Source organism: Ranitomeya variabilis, chromosome 8 (genome assembly GCF_051348905.1).
Source record: "Ranitomeya variabilis isolate aRanVar5 chromosome 8, aRanVar5.hap1, whole genome shotgun sequence".
Classification (NCBI taxonomy): domain Eukaryota; kingdom Metazoa; phylum Chordata; class Amphibia; order Anura; family Dendrobatidae; genus Ranitomeya; species Ranitomeya variabilis.
Genome location: NC_135239.1, coordinates 102885036 through 102900741, shown reverse-complemented (window position 1 = coordinate 102900741; position 15706 = coordinate 102885036). Strand labels below are relative to the sequence as shown.

At 42.7% G+C, this 15706-nt stretch overlaps 1 protein-coding gene across 2 annotated transcripts in view; it reads left to right on the top strand.

The window, feature by feature from the left end:
• The window catches only part of C8H1orf21 (chromosome 8 C1orf21 homolog), a 230918-nt gene that overhangs the window by 161845 nt on the left and 53367 nt on the right, over positions 1-15706 (top strand). The gene's annotated exons all lie outside the window — the stretch shown is intronic.

The window sequence follows — 15706 nt, the reverse complement described above, 5'->3', positions numbered from 1 at the left end:
ACCTGTCTCCTCCATACATCTGTGACCTCGTCTCCCGGTACTTACCTACACGCAACCTCCGATCCTCACAAGATCTCCTTCTCTACTCCCCTCTTATCTCCTCTTCCCACAATCGTATACAAGATTTCTCTCGCGTATCACCCCTACTCTGGAACCTTCTACCACAACACATCAGACTCTCGCCTACCATCGAAACCTTCAAAAAGAACCTGAAGACCCACCTCTTCCGACAAGCCTACAACCTGCAGTAACCACCGATCAACCAACCGCTGCATGATCAGCTCTTTCCTCACCTACTGTATTCTCACCCATCCCTTGTAGATTGTGAGCCTTCGCGGGCAGGGTCCTCACTCCTCCTGTACCAGTTATGACTTGTATTGTTTAAGATTATTGTACTTGTTTTTATTATGTATACCCCTCCTCACTTGTAAAGCGCCATGGAATATATGGCGCTATAACAATAAATAATAATAATAATAATAATAATATGAGGAAATGGTGATTGTTCCTATAACATCCGCTGTAATGAGAGACAAGAGGATAATTCTGAGGTTTCAATAAAGATGGCTCTAGAGAAACAGACACATATGTTAGCGATTTTCAACTTAATGACAAATACATGCAAATAGACAGATTTGTTAGCAATTTACAGCTTGATGGTATATAACTTGATGGTATATAAGTTTAGCAGATATGATTACGGAACCAATCTTATTGCATATAAGATTGGGGCACGTGGGTCAGTATCTCTTATCTACAATCTATGGACACGCAATATATCTTTTGTTAAACCAGCGGGCACTCTCTGTATCCATAGTTATTCCTACCGGATCTACTGAATTCCGCTCATCAAGTGATACACAATCACCCTTAAGTACGGTACGCTAGCGCATTTTCTTTTATTCTCTTTTTAACCTGCATTCATTTACAGTGTGATATAGGTTTATTATGTGGTACTCCCGATGTAGTCTATCATCTGAATCAAGACATGACGTATCCCACCTTTTGTATATACTTCTGTTTCGTTTTTTTGTTTTATACTTATGCTTATGTTGCTGTTTATTTTGTTTATTTATTTATTTCTTTCATTTTGTACATATTGTAGTAACTGATGAAGGTCGCATGAGACAGAAACGTTTTCTGTACTACGCAATAAATTTCAAGTTTCATTGAAGTTGAGTGCCGGGTTTTTGGATATTTATTTAAAGCAGCATGACGTGATATGAGGGACCCGTTATGAACCCCTGAACGTTGGTCTTGGGTGGGCTATAAGACGTGTAATCCTGACCCGGAATTCTGCCGCACCAATGGGTTTTTCTTCAGGTCTGCAAGGCAAAGCAGTTATTTTACCGCATATTAACAGCAGTTTCTGTTAAGAGGCAGTCTCTGTAAAAGCCTCCTATGTAAAACCAGTAGAGAGCACCTTTAAGAAGGTGCAAACTATTTACAGCGACAGTTTATGAATCATTCACCGTCCATGATTCCAATGTTCTTTAAAAGCAATGATGAACTTGTGCAAACTTGAAACAATAGGGATCCCGGGTCAACAAAGGGATCCCTTTAATAGTTAACCCCTGGACAGGTTTTAAAGCAGCAAAGAAGAAATGAACAGTTAACTATTAACATTGTCGTGATTCTGAGGTTTATTCTGGAGGTCTCCACCAGGGCTTTACCTGACATGTAACCCTCGGTGGCTTATGATGGCTCGAATCTAGGTTCACTCCCAGCGCCAGGTACACACCATGAGTTTGTTTTTCCTGCACGGCCAGGTCGTGCGTGGCAATAAAAGTCTGTGTGGTCCGGTGGATGATGCAAGTGACAGCAGGGGCTGCTGCAGCCACGTCAGCGGTAAGTTCTTCCTCCAGGGTCCTGGATACCGCTAAGAGGGTTGTGCACCTCTGTAAGTCCCGGGCCCACCAGCTATTTCCCTTCTGTTGCCGGCAGTAAGTCACAGCCTCCCCAGGATTCAAGGCCAGATCCACGCTGTCTCCGCACAGGCAGGACTTCACCTCATCCCGGGTAACATGGACTTTCACTTGGGATCCGATTTCTTGGATGAAACCCTTCCCCTCTTGCGGTTGGTACATCACCACAACACCCCACTTTGGTGGAGAGTCATCCAGCATTTCGCCTCAGGCCTCCCACTCCACTTCTCGCTGGTACTCTGCGATTAGATGCCACCGGTATTCTCCCCAGGGAAAGGGCCCAAGGTCATGCCCTCCCGGTGGTCTGGGGTCTGGTGACGGGGACGCCGTGGCTCCAGCAGTCGCGGTGGTGAACAGAGCAGGTGCGGAAGGAAGGCAGACTCCCGGTACGCCACGGCACCGAGTACCTGTACATGGGATGACTCTCTCAGCGCCACTCCATTCCTCCGGGGAAGGCGCCAGGGCCGGTGACGGCACAGGCAGCGGAGTCTCCATAGACAGCTCCCAGGAGTCCAGGCTCTCCAGCGGTGGCATATTGGAGTAGTCCTCCGGTGACGAGGGTCTGTGCAAGGCCATTCTTTTTCGAGGGTCCCCTCTGATCTCCAGCTCCATTTCTTCTTCCCCTTCTGGAGAATGGTTTCGTTTTTTCGGTCTCCGCCTGCCATGGAGAATCAGGAGGCGGACCTCGGCTGCTGACAGACACGTCCTCAGGATACAGAAATATTTAGACTGGGCGGCCATTATTTTTCGCGCTTCTCAGTTCGTTTACATCCACAACTCCACGCCCTTCTTCTTCTCCTGCTCTCCTCGTGGCGCTATAATGGCGGCAGTTTTGGCGGGAATTTTGGCGGCAAATGGCAATACACAGTCTTTGCAATAAATCACAGTTCCAATTCAGTTCTGACACAGTTCTTAGGCACACATGACCTGATTTTTCAGGCTTAAGTAGATCCTGTTCGTGACGCCAAAGTTGGAGCGCCCCCACGTCAGGGCAATGGGGTACTCGGTACCGGGTCCCTCTCGGTTCTGGGGATGTCACGGTGGCCTGACCCGGACCGTGTCCCCAACATATGCAGTAAGCGCTATCTTGCACTTTCTAAAAGCAATATTTCATTGAGATGTTGGAGGAGCTATTTCTTAAAGACCTGTCACTGGGTCTAATGTGGCCAGTTTATTTCTTCTGCTCCAACAAGTATTCAATGTTGCTTCCTGAAACATATGCTTCTAGAGATATGGTCCCTTTTATTTAGTGTACCTAGAAGCTAATTTTGGTGGTCTTTGCTAAAAGAGCATTGCTCACAGTGTAAATATGCAGAGCACCCTAAACACAGAGAATCCTGTGAGCAACAACCCCTTGGTATAGACCATAAAAATTAGCTTATTGGGCATACTAACTAAAATGACCCATGTCTCTAAAACCATGTGTTGGATTTAAAAAATAATCATAGGGAATAGCAGGGATATAATAAGGCCCTTTTTAACCTATTTTGCAAACAGTTATTTAAGACTTTAATATGTGAAGTGTTTTAAAGAAAAGAATGATCTGAAAAGGGAAAAAAAAGTTCATGGAAAGACTCCGCACCGGCTTCTCCCTACCTGACTTGTCTTGATTGACATTTTTCTTTTTATACACAAATGGAGACATGTTAATCAAGCCAAGCGGGATGGTCACAAAGAAGGACAAAACTAAAGTGGAGAAGCCAGACTCTTCTGCCCATTTCTGATTCACTTTCAAGTTATGTTTTCTCTGAAACACTGCTGCAGAATAAAATACTGCTTTATGTACCTAGTGAACCTGTATTTGTTCCATGCTGCCCTTTTATGTGACAGGTTCCCTTTTTAAGTTACAAACCTGCAATGAGAAACTATCACTCTGAAAGCAGATGTGAATCTAAATCAGTCTTAGTATGTCTCTATCATTTTGTGCAATGGTAATACATTTACCATATGATTGATATTCGTGGATAACATCCAATGTGGTTTGCAGTGAATAAGAAATATATTTGTCCTTTTATAATGGGGAAAAAATGAACATAGTAACATAGATAACAGGTCAAAAAAAGAAAAAGTTTTTACAGCTCACCAATGAGCAGTGCAAGGAGACATAGCTGTGTTGGCGGTATCTTGGCGGTAGGTGGGAGGCGGTATCTAGCAGCAAGTCCTGCGGGAAAAGTGATAAAAACAATTTGTTTATTCACAAATTCATTAGAAAAGGCAAAAAGAGCAAAAACAAAAAAGGAGAGCAATTCCCGGGAATATACCCAGTCTGTCTCATGCATTTCAACTCTCATGTTCTTAATCATAGTGACAATTAAGAAAATTCTGGGAAGCCCCTGACAAGTTGTGCAACCAACATATTGCGTGTTAGGCCGGCGTCACACTGGCGTTTTAAACGGCCGAGTGCAATGCGATACAAAATCGCATTGCACTTGGACCAATGTTAACATATGGGGCAGCTCCAAGCAGCCGACTTTTTGTCGGCCGTTTTCTTCGGTCCGAGACAATCGCAGCATGCTGCGATTGTCTCGGACCGAGGAAAGCTCTGGGCTCACTCGCATCCATATAAGCCTATGGGTGCGAGTGAGACAGCGCACACCACTCGGATATCATCCGAGTGATGTGCGTTATAAGCGGACTCCGGCAATGGAGGAGATGGAGAAATTCATTTCTCCGCCTCCTCCGCAGCTGTGCTCCGATCCTCCCTGTGCGAGAGAATCGGAGCACAGACATATGACACTCGGCTCCTGCTCTGCTGCGAGCAGGAGCCGAGTGTCATTAGCATATCGCATCCGATGGATCTCGCATTGGATGCAATATGCCAGTGTGACGCCGGCCTTACTCTTCACATGTGATGGCAGATACTATGTAGGTGCTACTACAATTAATACAGGAGTTAATGGTATATTTCTTGCCATCAACAGTGCCTATTTTATACACAGATGGATCCTTACAAAATATCTTGCAAACTGGCGGTAAATTTGTGTCTAAATGTGGCACAAGTATTGGTAACCTATGCTTCTCCAAGTGATCATACAATAAGGGTAGAAAATATGGGACAAACAGTGAAAATTGGTCATCCACCATTGGTTTTTATAAGGCTGTGTGCCCACGTTGCGTTTCTTAAGCAATTCCGCCACGTTTTCTGCTGCGGAAAAGCTTAAAAAACGCTCACAAAATGCATCCCATTAATTGCATTCCGCAATTGCTGTGCCCATGCTGTGTATTTTTCCGCAGCAGAATCGCATCGAGGAAGAATATGCAGCATGTTCATTAACTTTGCGGAATCATGGCGATTCCGCCGCCATAGACTTGTATAGGAAAATGCTTGCAAAAAAACGCATGAAAAACGCTTGAAAAATGCATAAAAAACGCGACAAAATCCGCAAGCGCTTTCCTTGGCAAGAGAGTGCGGTTTTGATGCGGAAAAGTTTGCTTCTATTCTGCAACGTGGGCACTTAGAGTGGAAAAAATTGTGCGAATTGGGTGCAATTATGTATAACACTAAGATATGCATGTCCACCATTAATTCTTGTATTAATTTTAGTAGCACTTACATAGTACCTGCCATCACATGTGAAGAGCGTAAGATGCAATAAGTTGGTTGCACAACATGAACACTACGGTAATGCATCTCTGAAATCTCTGAACGTATTTATGATGCTGAAATCAACATCACTCGCAGCCTGTCAGGGGCTGCCCCAAGATCGGCAGCCTCCTTCTGAGGCGCGTAGCCGGTGGCCGGAACACCGAGGGAGTAATACGCAGCTCTACGCATTGCTTCAGAGACCGGCAGGACAGTCGATTCCAAGTTGGCTGCCCGACCTTAATACCTATGAAGACACGGAGGCAAATTGTGGGAGAGGGGCGTCTCTAAGGTCCCTATAAAATAGCTCCAGGCCTACCCCGTCATACGGGTTGTCCTATCCATATCATCTGGGGGACAGAGAGAGAGAACATCAGAAACATCCACGAAAGTTGTGAGGACTATCCCGTGGTGCTCAGCAGGGAGGTACTACAACACACAGGCGCTAGTAGGAAGGCTACTGATTTCCACCTGGATAAGAGAACTCTGGATGTGCCTTCGGACCGGCCGGACTTAGCCTGCCCTGTGAACAGTACTCTGGACTGTGGACTCTGAAGTCTTCAGTAAAGGGTAAAGAGACTGCAACCTTTGTGTCCTCGTTATTCATTGCGCCTTACGACGTCCACCATCACCACCTACACATCTGGGAAGCCCTGGGGACATACTTCACCTGTGGGAAGGTACACCATCTAGCTGCCATTCCATCACCCCAGCGGACCCCTAGCAGCGTCGGTCACCCTGTCTGAATACCACAGGTGGCGTCACGAACACTGTACAAACAACTACACCTTTAATTGGACGCCCCTCAGAAGGGCCACAGACCGGGTCGGGCCACCGTGACATTCCTAGAATCGAGAGCGATAGACCCGGTACCGAGTACCCCATAGCCCTTACACGCGGGGGCGCTCCATTTGCACTTTATATTCTTGTCCTCATTTGAGCTTCCCCTTTTTTGGATTTTTTCACACACTTTTGTACACATTTTTCACACACTTTTATACAATAATTAAATTCCTTTATTGGTGCCAATGTCTATGAATTTTTATGTAATTGTTTTCAATTATACTTTATATGATTATGTCACTAACTAGATGGTAGCCCGATTCTAACACATCGGGTATTCTAGAATATGTATTTAGTTTATTTATGAAGATTTTAGAATAATACATTGAATACACAGCCAACGTAGTATATTGCACAGCCCACGTATTATATTGCACTGCCCATGTAGTACATGCACAGCCCACATATTATATTGCACAGCCCACATAGTATATTGCACAGCCCACGTAGTATATTGCACAGCCCACGCAGTACATTGCACAGCCCACGCAGTACATTGCACAGCCCACGTAGTACATTGCACAGCCCACGTAATATATTGCACAGCCCACGTAGTATATTGCACAGCCCACGCAGTACATTGCACAGCCCATGTAGTACATTGCACAGCCCACATATTATATTGCACAGCCCATGTATTATATTGCACAGCCCACGTAGTATATTGCACAGCCCACGTATTATATTGCACAGCCCACATATTATATTGCACAGCCCATGTAGTACATTGCACAGCCCACGTATTATATTGCACAGCCCATGTAGTACATTGCACAGCCCACATAGTATATTGCACAGCCCACGTAGTATATTGCACAGCCCACATAGTATATTGCACAGCCCACGTAGTACATTGCACAGCCCACGTATTATATTGCACAGCCCATGTAGTATATTGCACAGCCCACGCAGTATATAGCAATGTGGGCATCATATCCCTGTTAAAAAAAAAGAATTAAAATAAAAAATAGTTATATACTCACCTTCCGTTGGCCCCGGATGCAGGCGAAGCGGTTACCGACGCTCCTCGCGCGCTCCGGTCCCAAGAGTGCTTTGCGGTCTCGCGAGATGATGATGTAGCGGTCTCGCGAGACCGCAATGCATGAAGCGGTCACCAGAGCGTCGCGAGGAGCGGGAAAGGCCTGTTCTGGATCCGAGGGGCTGATGGACGGTGAGTATATAATGATTTTTTTATTTTTTTAAATTATTTTTAACATTAGATCTTTTAACTATTGATGCCGCATAGGCAGCATCAATAGTAAAAAGTTGGTCACACAGGGTTAATAGCAGCGGTAAGCGTTACCCGCGGCATAACGCGGTCCGCTACCGCTGCCATTAACCCTGTGTGAGCGCTGACTGGAGGGGATTATGGAGCAGGCACTGACTGCGGGGAGGAAGGAGCGGCCATTTGCCACCGGACTGTGCCCGTCGCTGATTGGTCGTGGCCGTTTTGCCGCGACCAATCAGCGACTTGGATTTCAATGACAGACAGAGGCCGCGACCAATTAATATCCGTGACAGACAGAAAGACAGACAGAAGGACAGACAGAAAGACGGAAGTGACCCTTAGACAATTATATAGTAGATACCTTTAATCCTTGTAATATTGGTTTATATATACAGCTCTGGAAAAAATTAAGAGACCACCACATCAAATCCCTGTCATGGGCAGCCCAATCTCCAGACCTGAACCCAATTGAACACCTCTGGAATGTAATCAAGAGGATGATAGTCACAAGCCATCAGACAAAGAAGAACTGCTTAAATTTTTGCGCCAGAACTTATTATTGCTTGGAACTTTGGAGACATGTTGTCAGAAGTTTATAGAATAAAAGAACAATTTACATTTTACTCAAAAATATACCTATATATAATATATATAGGTATATATATACCTATAAAGAGAAAAAGCAGACAAACTGAACATTTTTCAGTGGTCTCTTAATTTTTTCCAGAGCTGTATATATAATATTTTTGCTTATAGATTTTATCCTTTATACTTACCTATTAAGTATCTTGATACATGCACATTTTTTTTATATATATATTGTGCCACTTTTTTTGTTATTTTTTGTCATTTTATTGAATAAAGATATATCTTATATTTGTTGTCTGGATATTCCCTGGCTTTCCATGCTTTGGGTTTTCGGCTAATTTTTAGTATTTTCTGTTTGCATGAAATTTATAAGGAAGTTAAACTGATTTTGTAGTACAATTTTTTTTTTACATATTGATGACTCTGTGGTTGGTCATCCAAAATTTGTGATACTAGTTCAAATTAAGTCAGATGTTTCTATATCCTACATTAATTTCACAAGAGAGACTACAAATAGGAATCTGTCCCCTGGTGCAGTGATTTCTTCAACCGCGAGATATAATCCCTAAGGTTTCTCTTTTTCAGTGCATGAACGTGATGCTCTATGTGGACTCAGGAATATTTGCTAATTATAACCTGAACTGCTACATACTGAGAACCTTGATAAAGAACTTCTTGGTTGATGGTGCAATGTTGCTGAGAATAAATTATGTTTAATGTTCTTTTAACTTATTTTACTTGTTTGCTTTGTCATTGAAAGTATGATTTATCATTGATATTGTGAATGATGATGTGTTGGATTACTCTCATTTTGCACTGCAATGTCACATGCCTGTTATATTATTTTGTGGAATTTTTCAATACAAAGAGTTTAAAAAAACAAATAGGCATCTGTAGACAGGATTAAAATTGTTCTGGGATCTAACAGTTGGACCCCCCTTTAATTATTGTTTAAAGATGATCAATAGGAAAACTTTGAAAATATTTTGCATGTTGTTATTTAGGAGACTACTTTTCATAACTATAAATCCTGTAAAGCCGCTGATGAGGCCAGATCTGATAGTGCTTTGGATTCTCACTGCTGTCTGTTTCAAGGAAATCCTATGTTATTATACAGAGAACCTGTCACCAGTTTTGTCCTGTGTCATCTAAAACTGTGCTTCAGTCCATCAATGGTTATATAACGCCCTGACTCCCCCCCCCGCATTCCCCCCAAAAACCTTTTGAAGTTCTCCCGCGCTGTATGTTAATTCTGACAGTCTTGTCCAATAGCCGGCCTTCCTGTGGTCTCCATCCCTCCCCATGGCTCTCTATCCCTCCTCCTGGCTGCTGATAGCAGTCCTCCTGCTGTAATTGATGTGTATGACGCCTCCACATAGCTGGCCGAAATCTCGCACCTGCACAGAGAAATCGCCGGCTCGCGCTTGTGACTATGCTCTGCCCTACTGCGGGCAGAGCCTTAATCATAATGGCGCATTGTCCTGCATAAAAATCATGGTTTTCTTGAAAAATGCAGATTTTTTTTCCGGTACCACTGCTTGAAAAAAGTGTCTTCTGAAAACTAGAAGTAGGTTTGGGAGTTAATTTTATTATCCATCTTCAGCCCAAAAATGTCCAACTAGCTCATCTTTGAGAAAACCAGCACATAGCAGTACCCACCTCCACCTTGCTGGTGTCTGAGTGGAAGAGGAGGTCTGTGCCCATTACTGATTCCGCCATGTGCCCATTAATCTGGTTTGTCAACAGTCACTTTCATCTCATCAGTCCATGAAACCTTTGAAAAATCTGTCTTCAGATATTTGTTGGCCCAGTCTTGATGTTTCACCTCCTGGGCCTTGCTCGGTGGTGGTCTGGGTTCAGCCTTCATTACTATGGCCATGTCTCTGAGCAATGAATACCTTGTATTTCTAGTCACACCAGGGAGGTTGCAGTTCTGGAATATGAAAGCACTGGAAGGTTCCTGGTCACTTCATGTGTGATTCTTCTCAAATCTTTGACCATTAATGTGTGTCTTTTTTTCTCAAAACATATTTTAAACATGCCGTGTTTTGATCATTCTGTGATGATCACAACCGAATATCAGCAATTTCAAGATTTGCTGCCTAATAATTCTGCACACCTTGATAAAGGGTGTTGATATACTTAGGCCTAATTGCATGAATACGCATCACCTGATCTCCTTCATCCAATCCACGGTCATGTAGTTCGGAGATAGAATATCTGCATAAATATGATTGTATGGTCAAAATACTAACCCAATAACTGTGTCGCACTGCATGCTTCAAACACATATAGTTTATAGTTTAGTTGTAATATATTGTTTGTACTTTTTGAAACAGAATACACAGATCAGTGACTCCTCGCTCACTGTTCCTTCATGATGGCGTTCTTCAGGAGTATACAACCCCTTACCCTTGTTTTTTGCTTTTCCGCTTTATCCATCATATACCTGATACACCCAAAATGTTGCTGTATTCTATTTACCTCCTATATGTTGGGTGAATCTTGGATTGAATTAATAAACGGAATGTGTGTGGAGCATTCTTTATAACTTCATTATGCTCTGATCAATGGTTACTGGGTAATAAGTGAGTTTTAGTTAGGCAAATTGTAATTATTTTAGTTGTATGCATATGTGTATTTTTGGAACGTATGTAAAAAAATGATATAATGCGCAGCGACTAAATGTAGACTCTTGGTGCATACTTATATGTCCTGGCAGAATCTTGGTATTTGAATATAGGACATGATTGGCATGTGTCAGGAACATCAGAAGGCTGCAAGAAAACCACCCAACTGCTGATAGGTCGTGTCAGATGCCCTCCATCACCAGTTTTTTCTAATATTTCTTCAGAAAACCAAATATTTCTATCTCCAAATTAACGCCCTTCGTAAAGACACAAATTCATTGATTTTTCTTGTTTTCAGTGTTGATATTTTGGCAATGTAATCCCTCCTCTCCAGTCCTTTTATATTGAATGAATTGCAGTTAATCTTAGACATGACCAGAATTCTTGCTACTTCTCACCCTACAACCTGCACCAGTAACCCTATTCCTTCACATCTCCTCCAGTCCCTCTCCCCAGCAGTCACTACCTGCCTATATAAAATATTTAATCTCTCTTTCAACCAGTATCTTTCCTCTTCATTCAAACATATCATCATAACCCCTTTACTTAAGAAACCATCCTTCAACCAGAAATGGTCTGGCAACTATAGACCTGTCTCTCTAATCTTCCTTTATCTCTAAACTCCTGTAAAGCTTGGTCCATTCTCATGTAATCCATTATCTCTCTGATCACTCTCTTCTTGACCCTTTACAAACTGGCTTCTGCTCTTTACACTCTATTGAAACTGCCCTCACAGCAAAATCTGACGGTCACTCCTCCAAGCTGATTTTCCTTGATCTGTCTGCAGCATTCAACACTGTGGATCACTAGCTCCTCTTCACTATGCTCCGCTCTATCGGTCTCAAGGACACCATTCTCTCCTGGTTCTCCTGCTACCTCTCTGACCGCTCCTTCACTGTATCTTTTGCTGGCTCTTACTCTTCTACTCTTCCCCTTACTATCGGGTTTCCTCAAAGCTTCGTCCTAGGCAACCTACTTTTCTCTCTATACACTGCCCTTATTGGGCAAACCATCAGCAGATTGGGTTTCTTGTATCATCTCTATGCTGATGACACCCAACTATACACCTCTTCTCCTGACATCATTCCCACCTCAATATAAAATACCGGGGATTGTCTGTCAGCTGTTTCTAACATCTTGTCCTCCCTCTATCTGAAACTCAATCTCTCCAAAACTCAGCTTCTCGTGTTTCCTCCATCTACTTACCTACCTATTCCCATTATTGCAATTACATTGTGTGGTTCAACCATAACTCCCGAGCAGCACGCTCACTGTCTTGGGGTTCTATTATTTGACACAGAACTTTCTTTTATTCTCTAGATCCAATCATTTACTTGCTCATGCCACCTTCATCTCCAGAATCCAACCTTTTCTCACTTTGAAACTGTAAAAACATTTACTATCGTTCTTATTCGTTCTTGCCTGGAATCCTGCAACTCTCTTCTGATCAGCCTCCCTGTAACCAAACTTTCTCCACACCAATCCATCATGAATGCAACAGCCAGGGTCGTATTTCTGTCCAGCCGCTTCGCTGATGCCTCCACCTTGTACCAGTCATTGCACTGGTTACCCATCTGCTGTAGAATACGATATAAACTTATCTCTCACCCACAGAGCTCTCGACAGTTCTGTGCCACCCTATATCTCGTCCCTCATTTCTGTCTATCACCCTACCTGTGCTCTCCATTCTGCAACTGATCCAAGTTAGACAATAAACTTGGGTGGGCATATATTATATGTAGCAGATTTAACAAATGTAGAAAGTTAATCAAAAGTAGTATGAATACATATACAGTTGTGCTCAAAAGTTTACATACCCTGGCAACATTTTTGCTTTCTTGACCTTTTTTCAGAGAATACACACGTGGTCAAAGTTGCTGGTACCCCTCCTTTAATGACAGAAAAACCCACAATGGTCACATAAATAACTTGAGTCTGACAAAAGTAATAATAAATAAAAAATCTCTGATAAGGAACAAATGAAAGTCAGACATTTCTTTTCAACCATGCTTCCACAGAATTTAAAAAAAAACAACTCCTGAAATAGGCCTGGACAGAAATGATGGTACCCTTAACTTAATATTTTGTTGCACAACCTTTTCAGGCAATCACTGCAATCAAACAATTCCTGTAACTGTCAATGAGACTTCTGCACCTCTTGACAGGTATTTGGCCCACTCCTCAAGAGCAAACTGTTCAACTTGTCTCGTGTTTGAAGGTTGCCTTTTCCAGATGACGTTTCAGCTCTTTCCAAAGATGCTCAATAGGATTTAGGTCAGGGCTCATAGAAGGTCACTGCAGAATAGTCCAATGTTTTCCTCTTAGCCATTCTTGGATGTTTTTAGTTGTGTGTTTTGGGTCATTATCCTGTTACAAGACCCATGACCTGCGACTGAGACCAAGCTTTCTGACACTGGGCAGCACATTTCTCTCTAGAATCCCTTGATAGTCTTGAAATTTCATTGTACCCTGCACAGATTCTAGACACCCTGTGCCAGATGCAGCAAAGCAGCCCCAGAATATAAGGGTATGTGCACACGTATTTTGGAGCTCTGCGGATTTTTCCGCAGCGGATTTTAGAAATCCGCAGGTAAAAGGTACTGCGTTTTACCTGCGGATTTACCGTGGTTTTTATGCGGATTTAGTGCGGATTCCACCTGCGGTTTACACCTGCGGATTCCTATTGTGGAGCAGGTGTAAACCGCAGCGGAATCCGCACAAAGAATTGACATGCTGCGGAATGTAACCAGCAGCAATTACACACGTTTTTTTCCGCAGCATGGGCACTGCGGAATGCGGTTTCCATAGGTTTACATTGTACTGTAAACGCATGGAAAGCTGCTGCAGACCAGCAGCTGCAGATTCGCTGCGGATCCGCAGTAAAATCCGTAACGTGTGCACATAGCCTAACTGAGCCTCCTCCATGTTTCACAGTAGGGACAGTGTTCTTTTCTTGATATGCTCCATTTTTCCATCTGTGAACATAGTTGATGTGCCTTGCCAACAAGTTCCATTTTTGTCTCATCTGTTCATAGGACATTCTCCCAGAAGCTGTGTGGCTTGTCAACATGTTGTTTGGCAAATTCCAGCCTGGCTTTTTTATGATTTTTTTCAACAATAGTGTCCTCTTTGGTCGTCTCCCATGAAGTCCACTTTGGCTCATACAATGACGGATGGTGCGATCTGACACTGATGTTCCTTGAGCTTGAAGTTAACCTTTAATCTGTTTAAAAGTTTTTCTGGGCTCTTTTGTTACCATTGATATTATCCTTTTCTTTGATTTGTCATCAATTTTCCTCCTGCTGCCACGTCCAGGGAGGTTGGCTACAGTCCCATGGAAATTTCTGAATAATATGAACAACTGTAGTCACAGGAACATCAAGCTGCTTGATAACTTATAACTTTTACCTTTAACATGTTTGTCTATAATTTTCTTTCTAATCTCCTGAGACAACTCTGTCCTTCACTCGCTCTGGACCATGTTGAGTGTGATACACACCATGTCACCAAACGGCACAGTGAGTATCTGTAGCCCTATATACAGGCTCACTCACTGAGTGATTCCAAGATTGTAGACACCTGTGATGCTAGTTAGTGGACACACCTTGATTTAACATGTCCCTTTTGTCACATTATTTTAAGGGGTACCATCATTTCTGTCCAGGCCTATTTCATGAGTTTTATTTTTTTAACCACTTCACCCCCGGAGCTGTTTTCGGCTTTGCGTTTTGGTTTTTTGCTCCCCTGCTTCCCAGAGCCATAACTTCTTTATTTTTCTGCCAATATGGTAATGGCAGGGCTTATTTTTTGGGGGACGAGTTGTACTTTTGAAAGACACCATTGGTTTTACCATTTTGTCTACTAGAAAATGGGAAAAAAATTCCAAGCGCGGTCATATTGCAAAACAAGTGCAATCCCACACTTGTTTTTTGTTTAGCTTATTTGCTAGGTTCACTAAATGCTAAAACTGACCGGCCATTACAACTCTCCAGGTCATGATGAGTTCATAGACACCAAACATGTCTAGGTTTTTTTTGTCTAAGTGGTGAAAAAAAAATCCAAACGTTGCTTTAAAAAAATTTCGCAATTTTCCGATATCCGTAGCGTCTCCATTTTTCGTGATCTTGGGCTGGGTGAGGCCTTATTTTTTGCATGCCAAGCTGATATTTTTAATGATACCATATTGGTGCAAATACATTCTTTTGATCGCCCGTTATTGCATTTAATGCAATGTTGTGGCGACCAAAAAAAGTAATTCTGGCGTTTTGACTTTTTTTAATTTAGTTAACAGCAGCGGGTGGATCGCGATTCTACCCATGGCTATTGCGGGCACATGTCAGCTGTTTAAAACAGCTGACATGTCCCGGAAAAGATGTGGGCTCATCTGTGGAGCTCATATCAAAGCGGGGGATACCGACATCGGCATACTATTAAGCCCGATGTCGGTAAGGGGTTAAAAAATTCTGTGGAAGCATGATTGAAAAGCAATGTCTCATATTTCATTTGTTCATTTTCATAGATCTTTCATTTATTATTACTTTTGTCAGATTCAAGTTATTTCTGTGACCATTGTGGGTTTGTCTGTCATTAAACAAGGGGGGTACCAACAATTTTGACCAAGTGTGTACATATGCGTACGAGGAGCAAAATGACATGCCAAAAGAAAACTGGATAAATAATACATTCAAAATCAGAATGATGGCATAGTAATACCATGGCAGCCCAGATATAAGTTTTCCCACCAAACACACAAAACACGCATTTTTCAAAAGTTCCCGAAGAAGCATGTGGTGTTTTGTTTTTTTTTCAGCAGGGTTATGGATTTTTTAATATCAATAATAACAGCATGCAGCACGACTTTTCCACCAAATATCCCCGTGCTCCAATGGAAACCTGACAGGACCCATTT